The 23,484-nt window shown below is 40.4% G+C and overlaps 1 protein-coding gene across 1 annotated transcript in view; it reads left to right on the top strand.

Annotated features, from left to right (window-relative positions):
* Nucleotides 1-23,484, top strand: part of LOC129740066 (octopamine receptor beta-2R) — a 408,612-nt gene that overhangs the window by 99,299 nt on the left and 285,829 nt on the right. Inside the window, exon 3 of the mRNA XM_055731657.1 lies at nt 15,146-15,163. The gene's annotated coding sequence lies outside the window, so the exon portion shown is untranslated. The remainder of the gene's footprint in view (nt 1-15,145; nt 15,164-23,484) is intronic.

Raw genomic sequence — 23,484 nt, forward strand, 5'->3', positions numbered from 1 at the left:
AAAGTATTCAAGTTTAAACCACCACACGCGTCACGTTCAACTGCTCAGGAGTATTGCTTTTGGATATCATTCCATCCACACTTGAAATCCATACTGGTTTCCAAATTTTAATACCTACATATAGGTATTTTTCGACTAAGAGGATTGTATTCTCCGAAGAGTGGATAACCCAGAGTAACCGGTGCGGCAACGTGGAAAACTCATGACCGAGAATCGGTAGCAGTGATGGCTTATTTATTTTCCGATTTCCAATTTTCAACAAACGACTTACGATTTCACGCTCTGGATTCGGAAATGAATGAGTAGGCTCACTTAGCGTGAGTGTGTGTAAAAGGTGATACGGTCAAAATTTGGTCAATATCAACTTGACGTATTTCTTTCAATTTTGCAATTAAAAAACCTGAACACCCCTCATTTTGAAGGTGTGTGTGTAGAATGTTGCTCCTATTTTGATTTTGGAATTCACTCTTCAGTTGTCAAAATGCCGTCCAAGGAAGAAGAGCAGCATATTTTGCTCGCGCATCGAGAAAATCCGAGCTACTCGCAGGCAAAGCTGGCAAAATCGCTAAAAGTTGCCAAATCAACCGTTACAAATTTAATTAAAGTCGACAGCCAGGAAGTCTGGATTGGGGGGAAATCGAAAACCGGAAGCCGCTGAGACGACAAAGAAAGTTGCCGGTAGTTTCAAGCGAAACCCTAAACTCTCTCTCCGAGATGCCGCAAATAAGCTGGGTGTATCGTCTACAACCGTGCATCGAGCCAAAAAACGAGCCGGACTATCGACTTACACGAACGTAGTGACGGCCAAAGCGATCCCGGAGGTTGTACACGACGATGCTGACGAAATTTGACTGCGTAGTAATGGACGACGAAACCTACGTCAAAGCCGACTACAAGCAGCTTCCGGGACAGGAGTTTTAAACGGCAAAAGGAAGGGGAAAGGTAGCAGATATTTTCAAGCCCATGAAACTGTCAAAGTTCGCGAAGAAATATCTGGTTTGGCAAGCCATCTGTACCTGTGGCTTGAAAAGCAGCATTTTCATAGCTTCCGGGACTGTCAACCAAGAAATTTACGTGGAAGAGTGTTTGAATAAACGTCTGCTGCCTTCCCTGCCATTACGGTAAAAAGGCCATGGAGTGGTACGCCGCCAACAACGTGCAGGTGGTTCCCAAGGACAAGAACCCTCCCAACACGCCAGAGCTCCGCCCAATTGAGAAATACTGGACTTTTGTCAAGCGGAACCTAAAGAAGACCAAAAACCTGCTAAGGACGAGCAGCAGTTCAAGGCAAACTAGCTTTCTGCGGCGAAGAAGGTGGACAAGATGGCTGAACAAAATCTGATGGCAGGGGTTAAGCGTAAGGTCCGGCAATTCGGATTAGGAAAAGCGGAAGCCTAACTGAATTTTTTCCTGAATTTTATACTTATTAAACTTGAAAAAGCAATTTAATTTGTTTTTTTTTTTAAATAAACGATTTCACCAATTTACACGCCTTTTCCCATGACCAAATTTTGACCGTATCACCCTTTACGATTTCAGACGGGGGGTTTAATAATGGAATGTTTTGGGTTTTTTTTTTTGATATTTTCATCACGATTATTCATCGATTGTGATGTCAAAAAAGCTTTTGTTTTGCCTGAGCTAAGATTGGATGATGAATGGTGGAGAGTGTGCCGAACGCGGTGCTCCATATTGGGCACATCAGCTCTGATCCACAACTCCGAATCTCAACTTGCTAACGTGTTTGGCTTGTAAGTCAAAAGTCTAGGGATGGAATCCCGAGAAAGGGTGTCCACGATGAAATTGCCACATTACTCTAACTTTTCCACTTTTGGGTACAAATTAATGAAAATTTGGGTGGATTTAGTTCATAGTGCATTGTTTACATACCATGTTTTCATGGTTCAGTCGGTCTAATGCTTTTTCGAAATCACGAACACCAACAGAAGAGAGTTCTGGAATTTGTTGATTTGTTCCAAATTCCAATAATTCGTAGCGTTGTGATGTGGTCTACACACGATCGTCCGGATCGGAATCCCGTCGGAGTGTAGCGTCGATTTTCTCCTGGATCCTGTTTAGGATCACCTTGAAGAGTTATTTGAAGGTTGTACAGATCAACGCCTCGCCAGTTACCGCACTCTGTCAGGTCTCCTTTCTTCGAGACCTCTACTAGGATACTCTCCATCCAGTCGGCTGGGAATATTGCAGTATCCCAGATGTCAGCGGAAAGACGGTTTAACATTTATGCTGACAGGCTATCGAACGGTAGACAATGTGCAACTCGAGACCCCATACACCCAGCCTTTGGGTAGTGGTCATACCACCTCTTGTCTGCAACTCCGATTCTGTATTTCCCTGTGGAGCTAGCTGGGGTGCGAGCAACCTTAGCGGAGATCGTGTACCGAATCCCAGTGGATGTTTTGGTCGCATGCAGACTGATCTGGTGGTGTTCGGGACCCAAAACAGCAACATCACGACGGTCCTCCTGCGAGATAGTGGGATTAGCTGCGGGCCTTGAGAGCCCGTGACTGCAAAATACATAATCAACGATCAACAAACAACATATTTCGGATGAAAATCGGCAAAGACCCACGCGAAAAAAGGGAATGGCGATTGGAAACTTGGAACTGCCGATCTCTAAATTCTGTGGGCAGTATCCACGTGCTCTCCAACGAATAGAAGAGACAAAAATTAGACATCGTAGTGCTGCAGGATGTATGTATGCTGGAAGGGCTCCACGGTACGAACTTACCCAAATGGTCGTGCCATCTACCAGAGTTGCAGCAACACACACGAGCTTGAAACAGCTTTTATAGTGATGGGAAAGATGCAAAAGCGCGTGATCGGGTGGTGGCCGATCAACTCACGAATGTGCCGGTTGAGAATCAAGGGCCGGTTCTTCAACGTGCACAGCCCTCACCTCGGAAGTACCGGTGACAACAAAGACGAATTTTACGCTCAGCTGGAGCGTGAATACGACCGTTGCCCAAAACATGATATCAAGATCGTCATCGGGGATTTTAACGCTCAGGTCGGCCAGGAGGAGGAATTCAAACCGACAATTGGAAGGTTCAGTGCGCACCAGCTGACCAACGAAAACGGCCTCAGACTGATAGATTTCGCCGCCTCCAAACAAATGGCGTAGTACCTTTTTCCAGCACAGCCTCCCACACAAGTACACCTGGAGATTATCGTACCAAACGCAATCAGAGATCGTCCACGTTTTGATAGACAGCCGGCACTTCTCGGACATCATCGACGTCTGATCCTGTCGAGGCGCCAACATCGAGTCAGACCATTGTCGACCATGGGCGAAGATGCGTTCAAAACTTTCCGTAGTGAACAACACACGAAACCGGCGCCCACCTCGGTTAACACGTTCGTCGCCACGCTCATTTTGGTAGTTTTGCTAGCCGGGCCCAAAGAAATTTTCAGAGAGAGAAGGCAAAGAGGGAGAACTCCCATATTTGAAACGTGTGGCGAAGCTGAGCGGTAAACTCCAGTAAGAGAGCGTCACCTGCTTTTTGATGTGACGGGGCCCCCCAGGAAATACACCCGTCTGCCGAATATGGGTGACGTGGTGACGAACGTGTTAAATATCGCTCGACTGAAGCAACCTGAGGTCGCGGCAGACAACGCGCAATCGGTCGAAGCAGCGCTGCCGGCAGAGGGCGAGCTTGACGAAGCTTCCCTCGAGGACTGTTGGGATACCATCAAGACAGCCATCAACAGTGCTGCGGAGAACGTCATCGGTTATGTGGAGCGAACTCGAGGGAACGACAGGTTCGACGAGGAGTGTAGGAGGATGATGAACGAAGAAAACGCCACGCGGGCGGCAGTTGTCAAACAGGCACCCGTCGGAACGTGGAAAATCACCGACAGTGGAAGAGGCAGCGAGTCCGAATTTTCCGGGAGAAAAAGCGCCACCTGGAGGAGGAGGATCTTGAGAAGCTGAACCAGCTGCATCGTTCCCAAGGAACAAGAAAGTTCTATCAGAAACTCAACGCATCCCGCAAAGGTTTCGTACCGCAAGCCGAAATGTGCCGGGACAAGGATTGAGGCATCCTGACGGACAATCGTGAGATGATTAAAAATGTGGAAGCAGCACTTCGATGAACACCTGAACGGCGCACATGCATCAGACCGAAGCGGTGGGGGAAGCTACATCGCCGTCGTAGCCGACGACGAAGAGAAGCCACTCCCAACGATGAGTGATGTTAAGGAAGCCATTGGTCTAGGAATGATGACATCGCAGCTGAACTTGTCAGAATGAGCCCGGACAAGTTGGCCTATTTCTTACATCGGTTGATGGTCCGGATCTGGAACACAGAACAGCTACCGGAGGAGTGGAAGGAGGGGGTAATATGCTTAAAAATAGGACTGTGAGAACTACCAAGCGATCACTGTCCTCAGTGCCGCCTACAAAGTGCTGTTCCGAATCTTACTCCGCCGCCTAACGCCACAAGAAAATAGATTTGTGGGAAGTCATCAGGCCGGATTCATGGAGGGACAGTCCACAAATGACCTCATCTTAACACTACGGCACATCCTTCATCGACTTCAAAGCCGCATACGACACTATCGACCGTAACGAGCTATGGAAAATCATGGACAAGAAAGGCTTTTCCGGAAAGCTGACCAAACTGATCAAGGCGACGGTGGATAGAACGCAGTGCTGTGTGCGGATTTCGGGTGAATTGTTGAATTCATTCGAATCGCACAACGGGCTTCGACAAGGCGATGATCTATCCTGCATGATGTTCAACGTGGCGCTAGAAGGTGTTATTCGACGAGCGGTGGGCGAAATGCGGGGTTCGATTTTCAACAGATCCAGTCATCTTATCTGCTTTGTCGACAACATTGATATAGTCGGCTCATCATCTGCGGCGGTGAAGGAGATCTATCGCATACTGAAACGCGAAACAAGAAGTATTGGGGTAATAATTAATACGTCCAAGACAATAACTGGCCTACGGATCCGAAACCGACCGAGCCCACTTGTCCAGTAATAACAAGGTCACGATCGACGGCGACGAGCTGGAGATAGTCGAAGACTTTGTCTATCTCGGCTGACCGCAGACAATGACACCAGCGGTGAGATCCGGCGGTGAGTTATCAGCGGAAGTCGTGCCTACTATGGACTCTACAAGCAACTGCGATCGAGAAGGCTTAGCCCTCGCACGAAGTGCAACCTGTATATGACGCTCATTAGACCGGTTGTTCTCTCCGGGCACGAGGCATGGATATTGCTAGAAGAGGACCTGCGTTCACTCGGAGTATTCGAGCGACGAGTGTAAAGAACCGATCTATCTTTGGCGGCGTGCAGGAGAACCGAGTGTGAAGGCGAAGGATGAATCACGAAACCGCACGACTATAGGTGGTGAAAGCAGGAAGGAACGAGACGAGCAGAGGCGCAACGAGCAAGGTAGTAAGATCAAGTGGAGCGTGATCTGGCGTATGTGGGATGCCTGAGAAGTTGGAGAACGGCTGCCATGGACCGAGTGAATTGGAGGAATATTGTTCATCAGGTTATGTCGTGAGACCAAATAAATAAATAAATAGTCCCAAGGAATTTTAAGGTTTTGGTTAAAAATAAGCACAGAAAACGGCGCGAAATAAACAAGAAAAGATAAACTGTCATAAGATGTATATTTTGCATAAAAAAACATTCCAATTTTATTCAGTATTATTTTTGGAAAAACAAAATTTAAAGACGGCTGAAATATTAACAATTTATCATGTGCAACGATGGGGCAGAGGACAACAATTCACAAATCACTCTACCATGAATTCAAAAATACAACTCAATAAAGTGTATCTAAAATGAAACTCCGCTGGGTAATATGATTTATGCATCACTTTCCGAACGAACGAACAGTTCGAAACCAATTTGGTTGAAAACAAACGTCGAAGCTCACTTGCTTGGTAGGTACCTTTTTTGCCTTTCATTTAACTCGTTTTATGCTTCGATAAACTGTTCAATTGCATCATCAACGATTTATTTTGATGTGGGAATTTTCGTGGTCAATTTCATGAATGGTTTGTTTTTAAGGTGTCTTTTATGGACACCGAAATGAACTAATGATTTGCTCACCAAGCGGATGATCGCATCAATATCATTCATTTTGTTTGAAATTTTTGCGTGATTTCCTCATAAATTATGAAGAGCAGTTGTGAACAAGCTACTCATATTGTGTTGAATAAATTTATTTTGGTACCCTTCAAAGAAGCTCACTGTTAGATTAGATTATTTGCACCATAAATTTAGCAGCAAGGGATGTATTTTGCTTAAATTTTGGCATCTTTTGGGAATCTTAACGAGTGCCTTATTGAATCGGGAAAACCCAAAGCTCCCTGGAAAGGACAACAAAAACTGCTGTAAGTAGATATGGAAATGTGAAGCAAAGCGAAACCGCAACCCTGATGAAGCGTACCAGTCAGAAGTAGATAGCAACGACAAAACGCTAAAGTCTGACTGACAGAGCATGATTTTGCTGCTGCAGATGTTGGAAAAATTGCTTCTCGTCTTTTGGCTTCAGCTGTTTCCACATTATGCACAGAGAAGATTGGACGAAGGAGAAGGGAAATTGACTGTCCCAAAGCATCCCAGCGGAGTTCTGGCTTAATGATTCCTGCTCGCAATTTTCCCGGTACGTTTGAGCCAGGACTCGACGCAAGGACAATCAGCAGCAGACAAGAAGAGCAGACTAGAACTGAACTGGGCTGGCATTTCGAAATTGGGTGGATGTCGGGGAAAAACGATGGAGCCAGGCGCGGTGTGAATACAACAAAGCATGTCTCGAGTGGAACGCATCAGGGCGACTTAAATGAACAAGAATGAGAACATTTTTCCCCTCAGATAATCTTAGTCTGCCATTAGAATCTTGGCACGAGGCGAGAGATCGAGGAAAAGAGGACTGGGAAATATATTTTAGCTTCAAATACTAACGCTGTCGTCGTCTCGTGCTGCAGCTGGCTAAGGAACATTGTCCTTAAGCATGTGCTCTCAGAATTGTTTAGCAGATTAAAATTCATGAGATTATTTATTGCGTCGATATTGGTAATTTGATGCTTCAAATTACGCTCGCTTAAAATTGGGTGAAAAATAGGATTCAACGTTCCCGTCGAATAGCTGACTTAAATTCCATTTTTGCGTACCAAATTGGCAAACAACGGTCGTCCCAAGTAACACAGATTGTGCCAACTAGCATTAGGAAGTTTTATTATGGTTTAATTATGGCATTTTTTTGTGCAACTCGTTTTATGGCGGTTTTATTATGGTCATGCAGAATGCTTATAATTTTTTTTCAACCATATGTCTTCAGATGGTTTTGAAAACACTAATAAAACTTTCATTAAACATGCTGTTTTAGTTATTTTGAAAGAGTTGTGCATGCTTTTTTTAAACTATAATAAAACACAAACCTAGAAGTTTGCTCCAAGCTTTCTTTTGCATGTTCTATAATAGCACTCAGTGCATGATTATTAAACCGCCATAAAACTTATTGACAGTTCTCGATCAAGATGTCAAAACAGGACACGCTCAGATTAGATAGCACATATTTGAATTGGAACTCCCATTTTTACACATTTTTGGTAAGTTATGCGTGTTGGTTTTGAGTTAAAATTAAAAAAATACATCTTTGAAAACTTGAAATCACCGAAAGTGGTATGAATATCTTTACAATATGAGTATTGAGTGAAAGGGCCCAAATAGTAGGAAAAAAATTCAAGATCATTAATTCAAGATGGCGGCTTCCGCTTTTATTTTCAAAGCTGTAAATTACTGAAAATATCGTGAAACCTTCACAATATGGTTATTAGGTGAAAGTAATAAACGAGTAGAAGTCAAATTTCGTTGCCCGTCGCCATCTTAAATCCAAGATGGCGGCTTCCACTCAACTTGAAAATACTGTAAATGACTGAAAATCGCATAAAACCCATATTATAGGGGTATAAGTTGAAAGAGATCAACCGGTAGAAGTTGAATTTCGCTATCTGACGCCATCTAGAAATCCAAGATGGCGGCTTCCGCTAAACTTTAAAAATGCTCTAAATCATTGGATATCGCATGAAACCTCCAAAATATGGGTGTTTGTCAATTGGGATAAGCTATAAAAAGTTTATTTTTGCATTCTGACGCTATCTTGAAATCCAAGATGGTGGCTTCAGCTGAACTTAAAAATACTGCCAAATATATTGTATTGGGTGCTAAGGCTAAATGATAGAAGTCAAATATCTCTTTTCGCGTTTCTCTGAAAATCTGTAAGTGACTGAAAATCCCACAAAAACCACCACAATACAGACCCCGCTCGTTTTTGGCAACATTCGATTTTGGCAACATCGAAATTGGCACATGTGCCTAAATCAAACGGTTAACAGAAACAACATAACCTTATAGTTTTCGCTAGAATAAGACCAATACAATTTAAACATAATAGCATGATAGGAATAATAGAATTACATAAATGGTAAAAAAAAACAAAAACTATATACAAAACAAGAAAAGTGCTCAATGCATTTGAAACATAATGAAAAAATAATAAAAGGGATTTAAAATGATCTAAATTGTCTTAAAATAGTAGTTTAATGTAGTATTACGTGAAAAAAGTTGTGTTCAAGCGATTTTCATTGATTAACAGTTTTTTTAATTCAGTGGAAGCTGCCATCTTGGATTTCAAGATGGCGTCGGAAAGAAAAAAATCGACTTCTAGTTTAGCCCTTTCACCCAATACCCGTATAGTGGTGGTTTAATGCGACTTTTTGTCAGCATTAAGCATTAAAAGATGAGCGGATGTCACCATCTTGGATTTCAAGATGGCGTCTGATAGCGAAATTCAACTTCTACTCGTTTAGCCCTTTCGCCCGATACCCATTTTGTTGGGGTTTCATGCGATTTCAAGTCATTTACACCATTTTAAAGTTCAGCGGAAGCCGCCATCTTGGATTTCAAGATGGCGTCAGACAACGAAATTTGACTTCAACTCATGATTTATTCCACGCGTCATTCAAAACCAATCCCTTTTCATTCAAAAAGTCTGTCCTCATTTACTGTACTAATGATTAACAACTCAGAAATGAGGAACTCAACCTTAGCGTGTAATTGGTTGGCTTGCGAGAGAAACGTTAAATCGTAGCTTTTTTTGGGGTCATCATTAAACCATAATAAAACTATGAATTGACTCACGCCATGTTGGTTGCAAAATCGAAGGGCACAAAATGACGCCATGTTGATGGATCCACAATGCATGCATTGGAAAATATTTTTTCAGGCCTTTTTCCATCAATTCCATCATGATTGACCAACAGATTTGACGAGGCGCATTTATTTTAAGATACTATTTCATATACATTTTACCTAAAATCTTGACTGGCAGTAGAAAAGAAGCTCAATATATGGTTGAAACATTGGTTTTTTTAGCTATTAATTTTACCAGATCATATCTGAATAATGCAATCATCATTTATCAACCATTATGGTTGCTGGAAAAAATAAAAAAAAAACTCCGAGAACTGACAGAACCGAAAAAAAAACAAAAATGTCTAACATGTTTTATAATAGCTTTTTAAAAGCTTTGGTGACCAACAATTATATGTCTTGGTGACGTTTCTAGGGTAGGGCCAAATAGTCTGATTTTGGCTTTGTTAGAGTCCAGGTGATGTTATGAAGATTAATGCGATAGTCCAAACGATATTTTGCTGACCATAATAAAGCTAAAATAGTTACTTGGGGTGTCACTCAGCTTCCTCATTTCCCGAAAAGTGAAATTCGTAGATGGTTTTCTTCCACGGTTAATTTTTCCTCTCCTTTTCTCTCCCTACTAACTGTTCACGAATCATCGATCGATCGGGATGGCAAAATGCGAGGTTGATTGCCACACTCTTTGAATTCTAGTGAAAGGGAAACCATTTGGTATACATTTTTTTCTCACTCTGGTTTCTACCTCGATTTGTCATTTGGCAACACTTTTGGGAGTATCGATTACTATCGTTGCTTTCCTTAACAGGAGAAAATCTATCTGCTACCGTTTTATTTGAGTTTTCCTAATCGATTAAGAACCAGAAGTGAGAACGTTTTGGCACAAATTTGCCATTGAAATCAAGAGGAAACTGACGATATGGTTAAAAAAAAGTTAATTCGATTCGTTTGGATGTGATTTGATAGTTGCTTCAGTCCTTTGTTGAAAACACTTTAGACACATTCCACCGTGATGTGAAATCGCTTTTCCGGACTTATCTGAACTGTTATCATTCTAGAAGTCAACCTGTTTACTTTAAAATGAAAAAAAAAAAATATATCAGCAAACGGTCGCAAGTTGAATTTCTTTTAAAATGAATATAATTTGGTCATTTAAAATTTTTAAGTTGTTTGTGTTTTGATCGACTTCTTTTGTGACGTAAATTCAAAGACGGTTGAAACATAGATAGAACTGATTACTTTTGACTTCAGTACATACCACTTTGATTTCCTGTTTTCTCTGTGGAAAAAGGATATCGGTGTATTCTTGGCTGATAAAGAGAATCAACTGCCCTAATCCCTCGAATGAACTTTATGTACTTATTAATGAACTTCAAAGTAGCAAAAGACTTTAATGTGTACGCTGTATGTGACTTATTTTGTCCAATTCCCATGAGTGAACTATATGTACTCATCAATGAACTTGAAAGTTGCAAAAGTGATTGTTAAGTACTTTTTAAGGGATTTAAGTCACATGAAGGGCACAAAAGCGCTCAAAACGGGATTTATTAAGTCACAAAACGTGCATTGAGGTGCTTCCAAAATAACATCACCACTTTGAGTTTTAGTTTCAGATAGAAAAGCGTGGCTTGTGGTAGCGTGTTCAATTCTCACCACGAAGGTTGGGGTTCGATCTCCAAAGCCGGGTAATTTTTTTTCAATAAAGTAATTTGATGCTTGAGAGACCATTCTGATGGGGTATATGAAGGAAATGATGGAAAGAAGCAATGGAGCTATTTGTCGAGTTTATAATCCGGCGCGTGGCATCCATGTAAAGGGTGATACGCACTATGGGGCAGTTCCATACAATGAGGCGGCAAAAAGTATGATTAGGTGTTTCGGGCTATTTTGTTAATTTTGAAAATTTTGTATGAAAATTACTATTTTAACTAACTTAAAATAAATACTAACAAAAATTTTGTGTAAATAACTTATAAAGTACGATGCTTGGTGTTATTTTTGACCCTACTTTTTATTTCTTTTGGAAACCGGGTTTTGGACTAATTGATAATTAAATGATTAATAAGATCAAGAAATTTCATTAAACTAAAGAGAAAAATGTGTGAAATGATTGATAAATCATGAGAAACATTTTTTTTTGACAAACCAACATCAACTTTGTTGAATTTATACTCATTAATGGGTAAAAATTACCCATTTGCATGATATTTTCAGCTTTATTTGACTATAACTCAAAAAACGGTGCTTTAAGGTGCCTGTAATCTCTGTCATTGTATTTTTAGGACTTTAAAATAGATCTTGATAGTGAAAAGAGCATGGGGAAATGCGGGATTTTTTTGGCTAGGTTTTAAAGTTTTTGACTTTTGAAAAAAATAATTATTGACTCATTTTTATCATAGATCAATTAAGTGTGTAAAAATTTGGAATGGTTCAAATGATAGCTTTTAATATAAGCTTTGATATGATGTACTTGGAATTGAAAAATATGATGTGATTTAATTTTTTTCTTCATCATATAAATTTTTTAATTTTTCAAAGTCTGATGACTGTGGTGCGTTCAGTATTCAAGATAATGAGTTGAAAAACTTGGAATATCTTAGTTAAATATTAAGTTATTAACTAGTAAAAATAAAAAATCGATCCGATAAAGTTCAGTTTTTGACTTTTTGCCGCCTCAAACCCCATAGTGATACGGTCAAAATTTGGTCAAGGAAAAACGCGTGTAAATCGGTGAAATTATTTAAAAAAAAAAGTCAAATTAAATTTCTTTTTCAGGTTTAATTTGTATAAAATTCAGGAAAAATATTCAGTTAGGCTTCCGCTTTTTCAAATCCGAATTGCCGGGCCTTACGCTTAACCCCTGCCATCAGATTTTGTACAGCCACCTTGTCCACCTTCTTCGCCGCAGAAAGCCAGTTTGCCTTGAACTGCTGCTCGTCCTTAGCATTTTTTTTGGTCTTCTTTAGGTTCCGCTTGACAATTGCTCAGTATTTCTCAATTGGGCGGAGCTCTGGCGTGTTGGGAGGGTTCTTGTCCTTGGGAACTACCTGCACGTTGTTGGCGGCGTACCACTCCATGGCCTTTTTACCGTAATGGCAAGATGCCATATCCGGCCAAAACAGTACGGAACAAGCGTGTTTCTTCAGGAAAGGCCTCAGACGTTTATTCAAACACTCTTTCACGTAAATTTCTTGGTTGACAGTCCCGGAAGCTATGAAAATGCTGCTTTTCAAGCCACAGGTACAGATGGCTTGCCAAACCAGATATTTCTTCGCGAACTTTGACAGTTTCATGTGCTTGAAAATATCTGCTACCTTTCCCCTTCCTTTTGCCGTATAAAACTCCTGTCCCGGAAGCTGCTTGTAGTCGGCTTGACGTAAGTTTCGTCGTCCATTACCACGCAGTCAAATTTCGTCAGCATCGTCGTGTACAACCTCCGGGATCGCTTTGGCCGTCGTATTCTGTTTATCATCGCGATTTGGAGTCACTACGTTCGTGTAAGTCGATAGTCCGGCTCGTTTTTTGGCTCGATGCACGGTTGTAGACGATACACCTAGCTTATTTGCGGCATCTCGGAGAGAGGTTAGGGTTTCGCTTGAAACTACCGGCAACTTTTCGTGATGCGCGAGCGAAATTTTGATACGCTGCTCTTCTTCCTAGGACGGCATTTTAACAACTGAAGAGTGAATTCCAAAATCAATATAGGAGCAACATTCTACACACATACACCTTCAAAAAGAGGGGTGTTCAGGTTTTTTAAATGCAAAATTGAAAGAAATGCGTCAAGTTCATATTGACCAAATTTTGAACGTATCACCCTTTACTGAACATAGTAAATATTCAAGGGAAGGTGATATGAACCGATGCCAAGGGTGCATTTGAAAAAGAGACCTTTTTTGCTCATTTTACGATTTTTTTGGAAGCTGAATTAAAAGGCCGTTCGAAGCTGAATAGAAGATCATTAAGACTTGTTTTGGAACTTGAAAGTATCAAAAAGAACATAAATTTCGAGCTGCTTAGAACGTACTTCATATCAAAGATGGGACTGATGGGAGGATTCTTTGTACCTGTTTTATGGGACTTTTGGTTGCTTGAGAATTATCCACAATTTGATGTGCGCAGCTTCTCGATTGAACAACAACGAATAAAGTTATGCCTCTTTGTAGTTTTGGCGTTAATTCACTCAGTTTGAACAGAACAGAGTGGTAGTGTACTGTATTCACGTCACGAAAGTTCAAAATATTTTAAATTAGAGCCTTCAAGTTTTATGTACATGCACTTCTAGAAGTGAAAATTTGTTATTCTGACTTATACAATCATACATTTTCAGTTTCTTTTCCTAACTTTGGCTGGCACTTTAATAGCAATTTATTGAGGAATTACTACTGTTTTATGAAGTCTTTATTTAAAAATTCACTATTTTATCAAAATCTTTTTTTTTTTTTTTTGAGAAAAACGTTAACATGAAAAATACCGGAAAAATAATTTCAAAATTAATTTGCGTGTATATAAGCACGTTTTGCTGATTCAGTAGATAAATAATATCATTGACGTATAAGATAAATAATAAGGAACCGAGATGGGAGCCTTGAGGCACACCAGATGTAACGAAGATGTTTTTCGAAAGTAAACCATTGAATCTAACAATTTGTAGATAATTATTTTCGACTGGTGGTGAACAAACGGGAAAACGTTACATCTGGTGTGCCTCGAGGTTCCTATCTCCAAATATAATCAGTCAAACTTGAAAACAGTAAATCGATATAGTGATTACAGGCGTTTATTACATGATTTATTTGATAATCGCATAAGGTAGCAAGATTGTCGAAAAGAAATTGTAATGTTTCATCATCTCCAAAAATCGGTAAGATCCGGTATAAATTGCAAATTCGATTGATCAAAATCGCCATATAGGTGAATTTGGAATTCGGGTTGGAAGCTTTTTAATAATTTTGCAATGCTCAGTACAAATTTTTGGAAATAATCTATACTGGCACATTCTGGAGGAAAGTAGATCGATCCAAATATAAGGTTTTTCCTTGAAGATTTGAGCTTTATCCCACACCTGCTCAAATTCTTTGAACGTAGTTATTTTTATAAGCTCAGAATCAATTTCAGTATTATTGATTTGGACCTATCAATTCATTGAACCGGATTTGCTTGAAGTCTCCAAGGTTAAGGGTGCCTTAGAAGCGTGGCCCATCGAGAATGAGACCGGCCCTGCCAACATAAGCCAGAGTATGAGAGCACCCAGAGGCAGGCATTTGGCCGTGACCTCGTCCAGCTTATGATGGCCATGGAAGCGGCAGAACGGCTTCGAGGGAACTCAGCTAAGTACCTGCTCTTAAGTTTTCATCGCAGAAACAACACCGCACTCAAGAACGATTCAGTCAACAATCGACAGCCAGCCAGCTAGCCGTGGGAATGTTTGTGTTTCCTTTTCCAGTGCTTCATATTGCCAATAAAGTCTTGAGGGCACTTGGAAGTCACATCTTGGCTCCCGACATGGGAAAGATTCCTAGAAATGGAGCAGGTTTGTGTGTATGTGTCGTTGGCTCATCGAGAGAAGGGAGAAGAAACAATCAAATGTGGAAAATATGTCTGCTACATTGAGAGCAGGAAAGCTAACTGGTCGTATTTGGTTCCTCAAGTGTGAATGAGGACAAGTGTTTGCTCAAGAAAAAGCTTTCGCGATGAAAGCAGGGCTTAAAAGTTCCGGGAAAGCGCTTCAAGAAGGATTTGGATGCTAGGTGGAATGGGTGAAAAGTGTTGAGTTTTTGATCTGGGTAAATTGATTCAAATTGAGGAGATAAGCTGAATTATTTTTGAGCGCTCGTAAAACTTTCCTGGAATATAAAGAAAAAATAGCTTCGAATATTTGTTTTGCAGATCTGTGATCATTGATATAACCAATTCTAATATTTAAATTTGTATTTCTTTTTACAGGTCCATGTGGTTATAAAGGTATGTATTGCAACTACTTTGAATTTGCAGTATATGTTAGTACACTATCCAAGTAACACCGATGGTTTTGTAAGACTCTCTAGAGGGGTTCTTATTTTCCAAATTTCTTGAAACAATTTTTTTTTACTTTCTTGAAGCTTAATCTTGACTTGATACAATCAATGATTAAGGATAGAATTTCGTTGTTGTGTCATTGCGGTATGTTAAATAGCCACTCTGCCAAATATTTATAAACGTTGGGCTAAGCATTTTAGAACCTTATCCGGGCATAATCAGGGTAAAGCAGTGTAAATTCCGGGATTTTTTTTAAATAGAAAAAAGTTTAAAAGATAGTAAAGAAAAAAATATTTGAAATTTTAGTTTTTATTGATAGATAGGAGGTTTCCACAAGTTATGCAAAGAATAAAAAAAACCGAGCAATCTGAAACGCTTAATTTAGACGCATACGAAAAAAGGCAACAAACAGTAAGCGCCGATGTGGTTTTGGTTTGTCAGGCGTACTGTGTTTGATTCTCGGTACCCAGCAAACATCAAATCGCATTAAAATGATAACTCAAATCATTAAAAATGTTACTACGAATCGTAATTCCAACTAACGCAAGAAAAAGGTCGTAAAAATCGTTACTCAAAGTCGGATTAAATGGTTTAAATCGGATATGATAAAAAGTCCGCCATGTTTGTAGATTTTGAAGACGATTTCGTTCCTTTGTTTCCTCCCGCGTGGGTCAAGGCTTTGTTGTTCTCTTTGCGATAGTCAGTGGAACCAGATTGCTAAAAATCAGATAATGTATTTGCAAGAATTGCCCAATGACAGAGGCAGCAAATATTGTCGCTGGCAATGGTTCGCATGCGTTGAGAGAAAAAACTTGTGCTCTCTTGAATTCTTTCAGTATACATATATGAATATGGTGTCGTATATCGTCTAAATCGTATACTCTTATCGCTTTAGCCAGAAGTTGAAAATATGTATGTATATTGCCTCCGCTTTGGTAGATAAATGCCGTTTTTTCGAGATTCATAGATCATTCTTTAATGTATATGAGACGTATAACAAAGTTTTTGAGAAATTTACCTACAAAAATGTTTGCTGGGTATCGGCAAAAAAACTTTTGGGTTCGAATCCCATAAGTGGCCGACAGGTGACATGTGTTTAAGAATGTTCAATCAGTTGCCAGCTGGCCAGGTATATACACGGATGCCGGAATACCTGTGAGTAAACTAGCCCACCAGATTGACTCGTTCTTCCAAAATATACCTTTGTTGAAACTCACCGGTTCGGTTTCGGATGATTTTGAGCCACAAGTTTTGCGGATCGGAACGATCCGATTGCGGAAGGTTTCTGGAACACCGTGCATGATCAAAACAAGGTTTGTATTGGTTCTCCACTTTCTTTGTGTTCAATTCGCAATAGAAGAACAATGGATCAATGATTGCTGATGACAGGTGATGATGATAAACGCGGTACAAATGTTTATCTCATCACACGGTTAGGCGTGAATACTCAAATTGGGTTTGTGGTAACACAATAGTGTTGCCAGATATTCTGGGTAAGAGTGTCAAAGTACTCATTGAGAAATGAGTACATTCCTGATTATGGAATATGATAAGTGGAGAGTCGACAATAGCAATGGCTAATGAATTGTTTAGTTATGTAACGAATAGACTGACGAAACATGAATAAAAATAGCTCTATTCCACCACTTAAACCTGCGTTGAGTTACTCATTTTAACAGGTTATGGGCCCAAATACGTCTGGATTTTTGGAAATGCGAGTTAGTGAGAGGGGTACTCTCAAGTTTATCAGACTTGTGGTTAGCAAGTGCTCCAGCAGCCAGCGCAGAAGGACCATCCAGGGTCGAGGAGCCAGAGGGCCAGCAAGCTGTCGGAGGTCCGCCAGCGCAGACACGAGCCAGCAAGATGTCCCAGGCCAGCACGGAGGTTCCACCAGAGGTCGAGTCCGGGGAGGTTCGTGGACCGAGAGGGTACTCTCGATGCCGTCACGAGCCATGCTGCGGTTAGCATGCGTGAGCTCACGTCCGAAGGCCGGGAGCAGTCCCTGGATTCGCAACCGGGCAGCGCAATGGTCAGGAGGTCCACCCCGGATATATTGGGTGGTGCTGATAGCCAAGAAGGTTACTCTCGTGCTTTGGTTGAGCGCTATGGTCAGCAGTTATGAGCTGATCCATGCGCCGAGGATCATGCTCCAGGTCAAGCAGAAGGTGTCACTGGAGTTCGAGGCTGGAAACTCGGGTTCCGAGAGGGCTACTCTCGATGTCGACACAAGCCGCGCAGCGGTTAGCAGCGTGATTTTATTTCCAACTACCGGGAGGAGGACTCTCGGGATCTGTATTCAAGATTGGTCAGGTTCAAATGCTCCAGATGGAGTATAAGCCAGGATTGGAGGTTTTTTTTAGTTGATCACCCAGGTGGTAAATCCTTTTTACGGATTGCATTCCAAGGCACGGCGAGCGACCGAGTCCCTCCCAGTATGCTACTCTGGGTCCATGGGTGCAACTGGACGACTCATGATACATCCCCCTACGCCATAAAGCCCACCTGGGGCCGCAGACCTGGTTCCCACCTCGAACTGTTTAGTACACTATGCTTCAACAGTGGAAGGTCTATTCGCGCTAATGCGCGCCAAGGCAATACTCATTAACAAGACTACTTTCAGCAAAACCTCTCCTCCTTATGACTCGACGCCAGAACTCTCCTCTAACGACTTGAGAACCGACATCTCCTCGCAATGACTCGAGTTTCCCACACAAACCTCTCCTCTTCGCGACTTGAGGCCTAATCTCTCCTCTAACGACTCGAGATCCGACCCCTCCTCGCATCGACTCGAGGCTACCACTCCTCTGCACGATTCAAGGCCCGATCTCTCCTCTAACGACTTGAAATCTGACTTCTCCTCGCAATGACCCGAGGTGACCACTTGTACCCCTCCTTTTGTTGATAAGGGGGCCTTATCCCTCCTCTTACAACTCGAGACCCGAACCCTTATCATAAAGACTCGGGGTTGACCACACAAACCTCTCCACCTGAAGGTTTGAGGCATGACCTCTCCTCTAACGACTCAAGGCCCGACCTCTTATCTTCAGGGTTCGAGGTTTGCCACCTTGCCCGTCGTGTGCCTGATCGAGAGCAGCTTATCCTAGACTCGCGCCTGTCACGGCACACGCGCGGAACTTAACGCAACGACTCGGATGATTCCCGACTAAAACGTCATCCTACTCCGACTCGAATGGCTCACCCGCCGTCGAGAGCCTCTCTACCCGTGGGTATTCCCCGAACGTGGAATAACCCTTTCCCAACGATTTCCACTGCCAAGAAGGTCATATCTTATCCCCGCAGCTTCTGTCATTGAGAACCGCCCAACTCGGAGTCTCCCCGAAGGTGGAGCATCCTACGCACGAACGCGGCGCACCCACGGCTTCCGCTACGCAGAAGATGTTGCCTTATCTTTGTAACTTCAAACCGTGGGGTCGGACGCACTCTACTCGACAGCCCCCGTCGATGGGGTCAGTCTACTCCGACCGTTGTCCGGTCTTCTTTATCCCCCTTGGCTGGCAACCCAAGGATTTTTTGGCCCGCGGATTTTCCTGCTCGTTGTGTGCCAGATCGAGAGCAGCTTGTCCTGGACTCGCGCCTGTCACGGCACAGGATTGGAGGTTGGAAGAAGCTGCTTGTCGAGAGGGTTACTCTCGTGATGTTGAGCTACGCTGTAGCCAGCACACGTGAGCTTATCCAAGCCTACAGTTGGATTTTGCTGTGGCTTAGGAGGAGGTATTTTGGGCAGCGGAACGAAAGTCTATGAAGCTGTTATTCGAGAAAATTGTTTTCGTGCTTTTTAGCTGCGCTGTAGTTGACGAGTTTTGCCAAAATCAATCGAAGTCTGGCTAGTTCTCGGAACTACCGCGAGAGGGCTTTGTTAGTTACAAGAGTTTGCCACACTTTGTTCGATCGTGTGCTGAGTAGCGCACTGAGTAAATACCAGGCCAGCCCAGCTGATAGGCATTGGAAAGGCCTGAAGCGTATTCTGCGATACCTTCGACGTATGACCGTTATGGCGTTGGTATGTCGCAGAAACTTGACACCGGAACCAGTAATCGTATTCCGATGACCGAAGATCTGTATCGAGTCACGCTTACATGATCTTCTTGAATCTAGTTTCGTGATCAACGAAACGTCAGCAGACGGTCAGTCTGTCGTCTACTGAAGCTGAGATAGAAGCCCTTTGCCATGCAGTCAAAGAAGGTTTGTGGTTAGCAAACTTGAATGAAGATAACTATATTCTACCACTGAAACCTGCATTGAGGTACTCAATTCAACAAACTTACATCAACACAATTCATTTACTCCATAACTCCCTAGATTGGTGCATTTAGGTGAAAAAATGACTTTCTGAAAGTTTCAGGTCATTTGGCAGAAGCACGAGCTGGCGCAAAGGACTTAAAATTTGTATGAAGATTTTCGGCAAAATGTATGAAAAATCGACATACTTTCACTCATTGTGTTCTAAAATATGTATCCAGTATGCTGGAAAGCTCTGAATTTCAATATTGTAGTTCAAAAAATGACAAACAAGTTTGTAGATGATTGTGACGCGATACGAGTTGACTGTGATGAGTTATTTGCAATTGAATGTGCACACCGGGTCAGCTAGTTTGATATATTATTTGATTAAATCAGTTTTCTGCTTAGAAGGCACATAAAGCCCGCTTATTCCCTACAAATTATCTTTTTAATCTACTGGTTTGTTACGTTCATTTGAATCTAGTTTAATCAATACAAAAAAGTCCGAAAAGTTCAAACATTGCGAATACCAAAATATTACCTGCTGCATACTTTCTTTAAATGGTGTCACATTATTAAAGTTTTTTTAAAGCTTTCGTTATGCATTCGGGCAGGTAAAAAAAGTTTTGAATGTTTTTTAGGTTGTTTCGAAAAGTGGTGACAGTGTATTTCAGATTCTTTACACAACATTATTCCACAATTCCATGCATGACTGTACTTCATTCGAACAAGTAAAAAAGACAGCTCCACCAAATTTGAGTAAAATTTTTGCAAAACCATGGCTCCTTTTTTTCTGGTAACTTTTTTGTTTGCAAATGATAGAGAATCTAATGAAGATCATGTCATCAGAACATTTCAATGCTCTTAACTCAACAACTTTCTCGTTAAGATAACATTTCTGAAAATTGTACGAAAAATCTGATGGTGTTGCAAGTTTCTACTCATGAAAAAAGAAATGCGGTTTTTTGGGCGTTGTAACTATTTTCTCACTGCTCCTATTGCTGAGTCGTTTTTAGAAAATGTGAAGCCAGAGGATTTTCCCGTATGATCCATGTATTGAAATTTTATTTACATCGCATGAGAACAAAATTTTAGAGAAAAACCAAACAAAAAGACATTCTCCGACCGAACAAATTTTCATGTTTTTTTTTTAAATTAAATCTCAAATCAAAACTCGGGTACCTAAATCTCATTTTAAAAATATGCAAAAAATCTGTCATTCGTTTTGACCAAAAAAGAAACTTTAATAACTGCATGCTGTTTAAAATTTTAGAAAAGTCGCAATTTGACAAACTCTATTGGGCATACCAAATTTGTAGGAAATTTTCAAGAAAAATTTGAGTTTTGCTGAATTCTTCCCTTAATTTGTATGGTGGCTCCTTTCTAAGAGGGAAAGCTTTCAAACTTCGTAGGACCAAGTCCCATCTTAACGACAAACTGTTCAGAAATTTCTGCGTCCATTGAGGACATATAGACATAACAAGCCTTTTATATATAAGGCTAGCTGACCCGGTGAGGTTTGCTACACCTTTTTAGAATAAATTAATTTTTTGACAATAATTGAAATTTAGTTTTATTTCTAAGGCAGCACTCCGAACCTTATTTCAACATAATTTAGAAGCAAACGCCTTAAAAAGAGAGCTGCAACTGGAGATTAGAATTTCAGTACAAATATGATAAAATAATATTTTCTTCTTGATCTCTAAATTTGTATTTAAAGATCTGAAACTTTCACTCGGTTTTGAAAATAGGCATCATAGAGTATATTATGATGTCAAAATGTATGTTTATATGATGTGAACCTCCCGCCCTTTCCCTCTTCCAATGCAAGAATTGCTCACAAACTCCTATGAAATCATTTTTGGTATCTAAATGACGTTACATTTAGCGTTATTTACCTGAAAAGTTGCTGGCACCTGATTGATCGTTCGCATTTAAAATATCAAAACAAAAATGTCAACGAATGAAACCAAAAAGACATTCCAAAGTCTTTAATTATCACATAAAATGGGTACCGCGATATTTAGCAAAATTCGTGTTTGCATTTATGCACATGTGAATGCGCGTTAAGAATGAATAGAATATAAAAAAAGGCGGGAAAATCCGCTTCGGAATCCGGGCGCTTCGGAATAGTGCAGTTCGTATTATGGGCTATCTGGTTAAAGTAAGTTCACTAGTGTTGGGAAAAGGTTTGCTACCCCTAATTTTTTTTTACAACACTAATTTTATTTTTGCATATGGTGACTAAAAATAGTTGTATTTGTATCACATACATCTGAAATAGAAACAGTGTTGTTAATAAATTTGACGGCCGCAGACCTTAAAAAAATCATGGTAATATTTTTAAACTGCTAAAAGCTAACATCCTTTAAATAACATGGGCATGGGAGCGAAATTTTAGATCATAAATATTTTTATAATTTGATTTGAGACACTTTACCATCTTTTTAAGATCATAATGGAAACCAATGATATTGAATGTTAACTAACTTTTAAGTTACTTTCATTAGATTTTAGCCGCTGTTCGGCTTAGTGGCAAAATACGAGAGCGAAGTTTTATTTTTGCTATCTATTTATTTTTTTATTAATTTCTGAAGTTTTGACCATAGATTGATAAACTTGAAATAATTTAGTTTAGTTTGAGTTCAAAATCTCGAAAAAAATGTCGTTAATCTAAAATAAAAAGTTATACTTATTTTCTTTCGGCATAATTTTCATGAAAAAAAAAACAAACAAAAAACCAATGTCCCAAGTTTCTTGAACCAAGACATTTTTTTCATCTAGCATAAAGCAAGAGCTCGGCTTCGAGCCGAAAACAAACCGCTCCTATAAATAGTCGTCTATACGAATCGCTGATGCCAATACGAAAATAAAATGTAGTAAAATGAGGAGAAACAAAATGGGCAGCACAAAAAAAAAAACGAGCGAACAACTCGCTTAGTCATAAGCGACAAATAATTACCACTGAGTAGTTTTCGAATTTGGTAAAAATGTTCTGGCATATTGTTGTTGACAACATTGAGCTTAAAGAAACAAAACGCAACAAAAAGGTAGGACGACACGTTTGTTTGATTTATAGCGTTTTTTGTTTAAGTTATGAATGCTCGAAATTGATGGAATCAAAAGTGTTTAAATCTTGAATGACATGAACAAATTTCGGTGATTAATCCTGTTATTTTGATTAAAATTCCAAAGTTCACAAGTCATAAAAGAGGAAGAATTTTCGACATAAAACATTGAAATTCGGGAGCTGCTTCGAAGTAATAAATAACCCACTTAATTTCCAACACGCGAACTTTGTATTACAAATACACGCTCTAATGTTTTCGAACCCGTGTCAGCAAATTTTACAGCTCGCCAGCCCGTGCCATTCATGATGATGCTTGCGTTTGTTTTCATTTTGCGAAGTTTTGTTTCTCTAACCTTCGCCTTCCATCGGTCGAATATAATTTTCGATAACATTTTCTGCGATAGCTACAATGTTCTGAGCGTCATTATCGATTAGCATTGTTCGTTTTGCAATATTCTTAGCAGTGGCCGTTTGCCAAAACAAAACGGATGAGAGTAAAATATTGAAACATAGATTGGCAATGACAACGAATTCGAAGAAGCTTTTTTCGTGTCCTTGACATACAAAGAAGTTCAATGAAAATCATTGGTTATCATTGGTGGTATTTTCTTCAATGTATATTTTGGGGATAAGGAAAATATGAAAGAAAACTGATGAAAGAAGAGCGAATAAAGGGTGATGAAATAGATGAAAAAACAGATACGAAAAAGAGAAAGCAATAGAGGAGAAGCCAAAAGAAATACGGCAAACGAGAGCGTAAAGAACATAGAAAGAACAAATTGAAGATAAAAGAAAGAAGAAGAAAAGATGAAAAAAGATAGAAGACAAAAGGGGAAGAACAAAGAGTGAAGAGAGAAGAAAAAAGAGAGAAGAGAAAAGAGTGAAGAGAGAAGAAAAAAGAGAGAAGAGAAAAAAGAGAAGAGAGAAGAGAGAACAGAGAGAGAAAAGAGAGAAG

This window comes from Uranotaenia lowii, chromosome 1 (assembly GCF_029784155.1).
Source record: "Uranotaenia lowii strain MFRU-FL chromosome 1, ASM2978415v1, whole genome shotgun sequence".
Classification (NCBI taxonomy): Eukaryota; Metazoa; Arthropoda; class Insecta; order Diptera; family Culicidae; genus Uranotaenia; species Uranotaenia lowii.